The sequence below is a fragment of the Manihot esculenta genome, chromosome 11 (assembly GCF_001659605.2).
Source record: "Manihot esculenta cultivar AM560-2 chromosome 11, M.esculenta_v8, whole genome shotgun sequence".
Classification (NCBI taxonomy): Eukaryota; Viridiplantae; Streptophyta; class Magnoliopsida; order Malpighiales; family Euphorbiaceae; genus Manihot; species Manihot esculenta.
Window position 1 is genome coordinate 16328351 of NC_035171.2, and position 6983 is coordinate 16335333.

Genomic DNA, 6983 nt, shown 5'->3' on the forward strand with positions numbered 1-6983 from the left:
GCATGAGTTTCGTCTCTGGAGTGGGGTTTCGGCCGCCGAACTTGCCGCCGAAAGTGCCCTGTCCAGCTTTCTTTTGCATGTTTTATGTGATGGTTTTAGGATCGTTTAGAGGGGTGTTGGGGAGTTTCTTAGAGATGTTCTTGAGTGAGTTTGGTCCCTCATTGGAGTCCACCTGTGTAGGTACGGACCAGAGGAATCAGGGAAGTCAGCAGTGAGTCCAGTGTCAGAACCTGCAGAGTCAGTTCAGAGATAACTAAAGGTGAGTGGAACTTAACTTAATGTTTTAATATGAGAACTGAATCTTTTATCATGCTTCATGCATCATGACTATGCTATAGGGTGAGTGCATTAGTGTACACGAATATGACGCATTGCATCTATCCTTGTACTTGGCATGGCTCCTTGTACATTGCTTATGTGAGACGGCACGGACTTCGTGAGAATGCATTAGCCCTCAGAGGAAAGACCTGGAACAGCCCTACGGGGACCAGGCATATGGTACTCCGGTACCCCAGATGAGATAGAGGGAGTTTTGATCCGTCCGGCCGAGGTGATGTGATTACTTGTGATGTGATGCATTTCATGCGAGCATGTTTTATCACCTGTGATTTTATTACTATTCTACTCACTGGGCTATAGTAGCTCATCCCTCTCCCCTAACTCCAGTTGTGCAGGTTCAGAGGTCAAAGAGAACTCAGCAGGGTACATGAAGAGTGCAGAGTATTGTAATAGCTAGTGTGGACATGTAAATGTAAAGAGATAAGGTTTATGTATAGTGTATAGAATGGTGCTTGACTATAAGAGTTGTGATCCCTTGTTCTTTTCACATTATCAGTTTATGTTTACATATATGTGTTGTATATATGAAGGAACCAGGCTTAACATAGATGAGTTGAGCCGCCTTGAGCATAGAGGAGAGCTCTAGCTGGCGTTTTGTAGTACAGTGACAGTATGTGCACAGGTTAAGCCTTGGTATGAGAAAAGTGTTCATGTTTACAGAAAATGTGTGATCATGTATGGGATTTCACAGGTACACAGAGTTCATAGTAGGCTTACTACGGGTCCCGGCAACCTTAAGTCGATCTGGATCCTAGTGCCGGTAGCAGTTCGGTTTCCGGGCTGTTACATGTCCCATTTATTGCTTCTTTGCTGGCTGTTCAGGAGCTGTTTGAGTGGTGTATGTTGCTGGTTCAGCGAGTGCAACAACTTCTGGTTGAGTGGTGTCAATTTCTGAGGTTGCTAGTGTTTGGACAGCAACAAGGGATGTAATGGTGGCAGATTCAGCACTTGCTGATTTTTGGACAGCAGGTTCAGCAATTGCTGATGTAATTGTGGAATTTTCAGCAGGTGGACAGCAACTGTTGTCTTTATTTGCAGTAGGTTGGACATGCAGATTTCCAGCTTGAATTTCAGCTTCTTCACGTGCAACAGGGGGTTCTGCCATTGCTGGATTTTCTGCAGTAATCTGGAACTTAGTTTCTAGTGCAATTTCAGCAGTGGCAGGCGTGGCAGTGGGTGATTTTGCTGGTGCAGAAAATTCTACAGCAGGTGCAGCAGCAAAATCTGTAGGTGTAGAAAAATCTGCTGGTGCAGAAAATTCTGCAGTAACCTGGAATCGGGTATCTGGTTCAAATGTAGCAGTGGCTGGTGTGGCAGTAGATGGACTTGCTGGTGCAGAAAGTGTTACAGCAACAAATTCAATATTTTTTACAGTAGGAGCTGTCTCTTGGGAGGCAGAAGCTTCAACAAGCGTTGTTTGGGCAGTAGCTGGTTCAGCTTCAAGTGTAGTGGTGATTTGTGCAGCAGACTCAACAGCTCGGTCTGTTTCTTCGTCATCGTCCCATAGATCTTGAAGCTTTTCCTCTCTTCTTAATATGTATGCGTCCACTGAGTTGACCGCTTGATCCACTTGCTGTTGGAGAATTTTCCCAGAAATTTCCAACCTCCTCACCATCTCTTCAAGTTCCATATTGGAGTTTTGAGGTGTTGCTTGGGCTTGATAGTTTTGGTAGTAGTAAGCCCTTGCATAGCCATAATTCTGATTGTCCCCCCAACATGGATTGTATTGCAGATCTCTTTGGTAGTCATGGTAGTGGTCTGTCCTTGTATAGCCATAGCTCAGATTGTCTCCCCAACCTGTATTGTATGTGTCAAGGTAGGGATTATGTCTTAGCTGTTCATAGAATCCTTCAAATGCATGTGCTTGTTGAAGTTGTTGGGCTTGACCTATACCATAATTTCTCACCATAGAGGTTCGTTCAGAAATTTGAGAAGAGAGAAAAGACATACTTAACGTAGCCATGTTTGTAAAGTCTAGGCAGTGCGTTCAATTTCTGGATCGTAAAGAAGAGCTTCTTTACAATCAGCCTTGGTCATAAAAGGAAAATACGTTAGTTAGATCAAATCCCCGGCAACGGCGCCAATTTTTGATAGCGGTTGTCGAAGCCGTCAAAAATAAACCTATTAAACAATCAACAATTAATTTGCAAATAGTGGCAATAGGGTCGAACCATAGGGACTTGACACCAAAGATTTTCCTAATAATGACTAGGTAAATAAATAGCGAATAAATAAAAGAGAGGGGTTTTGTTTTGAAGATGTACTAAAGCTAATTAACAATAGAAAGCAAATAATTTAAAGATGAGTAAATCAATAAGAGAAAAGCTTCTAGTTAAAGTATGGATCTATTTCAGATTGTTTAGAATTGATCATTGATTCTTTAACACTCCTATTTATTTCAATAAATTAGTTTAGGATGTGGAAGACGCTTCTCACAATCCAAATTCCTCCTTAGTTCTAGTTTGATTAGGAAACGTTCGTTAATCAAACACTAGTTAACAAGTTGTCAAGGAACGTCCTTGGGGCTTTTAGCATCGAACAACTGTTAACTGCATTAAAACTTAGAGAAACCTAATTCTAACCTTGCCAACCGCGTGGTCAAGTTTAGATTATGCAACTTGATTAAATGTGTGTTCAAATAATCTAAGCAATTACGGACCTAAATTATTCAAACAATTTTTACTCAAGCAATTAAAAGCAGTAGGCCTAAATTGATTCTAAAAGCAAAGCAACAATTATAGAAAGATCAAATTGCATAGATATTGAAAATAAATAGAAGTTTAACAATGGAGATTTAAATCTCCCAATTCATCACAAATATGAAATTTTTAACTTCAACTAGAAAAGAAAAGTGTTTAGCCACTCATGGTGGACAAAAATACACAAAAGAATGAAGAAAGGAAGAGGAGAGGAGTCTGCTGGATTTCTACAGGTTTGCCGAGAATGGCAGATGAAGAAGAGATGCCTCTTGCTGGTTTGGAGGCTGCCCTTTTATAGTTGAAGAATTCCATCCTTCTAGGGTTTTGAAATCCCTTTTTAATTTGGCTTGTGATTCCTCTTTTGATGTTGAATTTAATTGCAACTGGAATTCCTTAGGTGAGAAACTCTTTCGTGGCTCTTGGAATTGTGTTGGTAGTGATTGAGTTGGATTTGGACTTCTGAAAATTCGAAATTCGGTTTCCTGCTGTTTTTCCGCCTCTGCTGTCAATTTCTGCTGTCAAGGTGATTTGGGCAGATCACTTGCTCGATCTGCCCCAATCGCTCTCTGGGATTCAGTCCAGTTTCTGTCTCTGTATCTGCGAGTGATTTGGTCAGTTTCTGCGAGTGATTTGGCCAAATCACTCTGACCCAATCACTTTTCCAGCTTTTTCTTCACTTTTTCTCCAACTTTCCAATTTCTTTCTTTTCTGTAAAAACATAATAAAAACACAAATTAAGCTAGAAAAATGTGTAAATAAATAGTAATAAATATAATAAAAATGTGGCTAAATTATGCTTGATCAAAATTGGATTGCCATAAGCCTTAAGAGTCCTGAAGACCTCAAATGTGATTCCTATGGCATCTTTGCAAAACGCTAGCATGAAAAAAAAGAGGGATTACAATCACCAGAATTAAGCCAAGTGGCTCTAGATTTTTATTTTCAAAATTGTTCTTCACTCCTCACCTCTAAAGCTAATTCAGATTCAAGAACACGAAGTCTGTCAAAGTCACAAAAAGGACTGGAATTCTTACATTGAGAGATCATATCTTGGAGTTGGATAATCCGGATTCTGGAATTGGAATTCTGAAGCTTATCTCAAGATACTAAGGCATGCCTGCATGCTTTTAATTTAGAGAAAACATTAAATAAGGAAGAAGCAGTACCATTCGCATTCCAGGCTTCATAAATAATTACAGAAGCTTCAGATTTAGAGGTCCATCGAGAGTTGAACTTAAAGAGCCTTTTAGCTTTAGAAGTGGAGGGATACAAATTGAGGAGCAGCGGCCGATGGTCAGAACCAAGATCATCTAAATGTGAAATATTGGCATGTAGATGAAGATATATCCAGTTATAGGATGCCAGAGATCTGTCCAGATGTTTGCAAATGTTAGCGTTTCCAAATCTGCGATTATTCCATGTGAACTTAGGGCCATAGAAACCCAGATCTAATAAGCCAACAGTTGAGATAAAGTTTTTGAAGACCAAGGAACCTTCTTTCTCCCAAGACCACATAACACAATTAAAATCACCTATGAATAAGCAAGAATCAGATACAAAGCTCTTATAATTCAGCAGGAAGGAGAATTGTTCATCTCTTAAAGAATCAATGCAGCTGGCATAAATGAGAATGATGTCCTAACTAGCTTGCTTTGACTGATCAAAGACATTCACATGAATAAAAAAATGAACAAGATTTCATCAAAGACAGTTAAATGCGACTTCCATGCACAACACAAACCACCCACAAGTCTAATAGGATCCACTGTAAAACAGTCAACAAAACCACAACTGCTAATCTTTCTTTTAACCACCCTAAAGCAATTTTATGTTTCCATGAGAAACAAAAAATCAAGGGAATGGGAACCACAAATCCCTTTTAGATTGTGGATTGTCAAGGGATTTCTCATACCTTGATAATTCCAACTCAGGAGCTTTATTGGGGAGTTTGGATCCACTTTTGTTTGGCTTCCTCCACCATTGAGGGAGAGTTAGATACTAACTGGGGTTTCTTGAACTCAACTCATGTAGATGTAATTGTAGTATGTTCCTGTGAGAATTGAGAAAGAGAAGGAGAAAGAGGATGCAAATTAAAAACATCCAATCTCTTCCATGGTAGTGGTAAAACAGATAACTTGCCATTTGGAAGAGCTCATCCGAGATAAAAGATATTTAGGACCTATGAATTTATTTTGGATTTCAAGATGGGGGCAATTAGCCAGAAAAGATTGCTTTCTTTTATGTCACCTGTTAATAGACTTGAGATCCACGGAGACTGTATTAAGAGAGACTTTAGAAGAAGCAGGTGTGGATTGAACTCGGAAGAGTTTACCCCTAATGAAAAAGCCTGGCCCTAAATTGGGTTGTCTTTGGAACATGGCATTAAGGTGATAGGCCTAGCCTTAGGAGCAAGGGTCAAATCATCACATTCCTTGTTGGTATTTAAGAGTTAGGCTGAGAAGGGAATCCTATTAGTCTCTCCTGGAATCAGTCTCGGCCCATCAGAAGATTCTTTTTCAATGCTTAACAAGCTACCCTAATCCTTGCTTCTTAGGAGACTAGATGTTGTCAGAATACTTAAAAGTAGTTACACAAAAAACGAAAAGCTATAAACAGACCATAGAGGTCGGCATGTTGTTGTCCAGTTGACTTGAGGTATTCTGCAAAAAGCTTTGGAATGCTTTCGGTAGGAAAAGGAAGGATCAGATCATTGCAATCCGAATTCAAAGATTGGCCACTGCTCGAGGTTGCTATTTCTTTTGCAAGATGCTACAATTATCGTTTCTTTAGGAAGAGAGTCTTCCCTTAAAGGGAAAGATAATAAATGAGGATGGGCCATAAGAGACAAATGCTTGATCGGAGCAATTTACCGTTATCGGAGGAGTAGGTTCTTTCAACCAAAACAGGGAGCCCAAAGGTATGGTCAAAACTGTATCTGCAGATATTGATGAGCTAACTTGCTTCTCCATCGGTAAAATTTCTGTATGCATCCCCGAATCAGAGGTCAAAGGAGCATGAGATTGTTTCTTAGGTGGAGATAGGGCTTTCATCCATGGGCCAAAAGCAAAGCGCTTATCAGACCATTTTGTAGAATACTGTGAGATTAGGACAAAAAGCACTGAAATGACCGATGATGCCAAGGTTGAAGTATAAATCAGAGCAATTTTTCAAATCATGCATTATTTAAAAAAAAATTATCAATTCAGACAGAATTCGAAAATATTTTCATATTCTGTGTGTCAAAGTCAGGGGTTCGCCAGTCAGAATGCCGAACACGCCAGTTCGACACTGATAGTGTCGAACAAATGGCAGTTCGGCATCAAGAGTGTTGAACTTGGGCTGATCTGGCTGCCATACGCAGAAAACAGTTCAGCATCAAGAGTGTTGAACTTGGGCTGATCTGGCTGCCATACGCAGAAAACTCTTCGGCACTATAGTGCCCCTGCATGCTTTGCAGATTCATGTACCTGCATGCTTTAAAAAAAAACAAAAATAATTTTATAAAAATAAAATAAATTTAAAAGGGAAATAAATGAGGGATTAAATAATTTATTAATTTAATTTAAATTTTTTTAATTATATTTATTTTTAAATTTATTAAATTTTTTAAAAATTATTAAATTCTATTTTCTTAATTATATTTATTTTAAAAAATTACATTGTATTAGATATTAAAAATTATTTAAAATAACTTTAACATAAAATAAAATTAATACTAATCAATTTACATAATATTATAATATAAAAATAAAATAAAATTAATACTAATCAATTTATATAATATTATAATATAAAATTAAAATTAAAATTAAAATTAAAATAAATTTAAAAAAAAAACTTAAAATCATGCCAAAAGCAATGTTCGTCACTATAAGTGCCGAACATTGCCTAAGTTTTTTTTTTTAAATTTAATAATAAAATTTATTTTATTTTTATTTTTATTAT

The 6983-nt window shown here is 38.0% G+C and overlaps 1 long non-coding RNA gene across 1 annotated transcript; it reads right to left on the reverse strand.

The window, feature by feature from the left end:
- Positions 1-3682: 3682 nt before the first annotated feature.
- On the reverse strand, positions 3683-6190 carry LOC122725090. Its single transcript, XR_006352498.1, has 3 exons — positions 4951-6190; positions 4073-4570; positions 3683-3746 (listed from the first exon to the last, which is right to left on the reverse strand). It is a non-coding gene; the product is annotated as an uncharacterized LOC122725090 (long non-coding RNA).
- Positions 6191-6983: the final 793 nt, after the last annotated feature.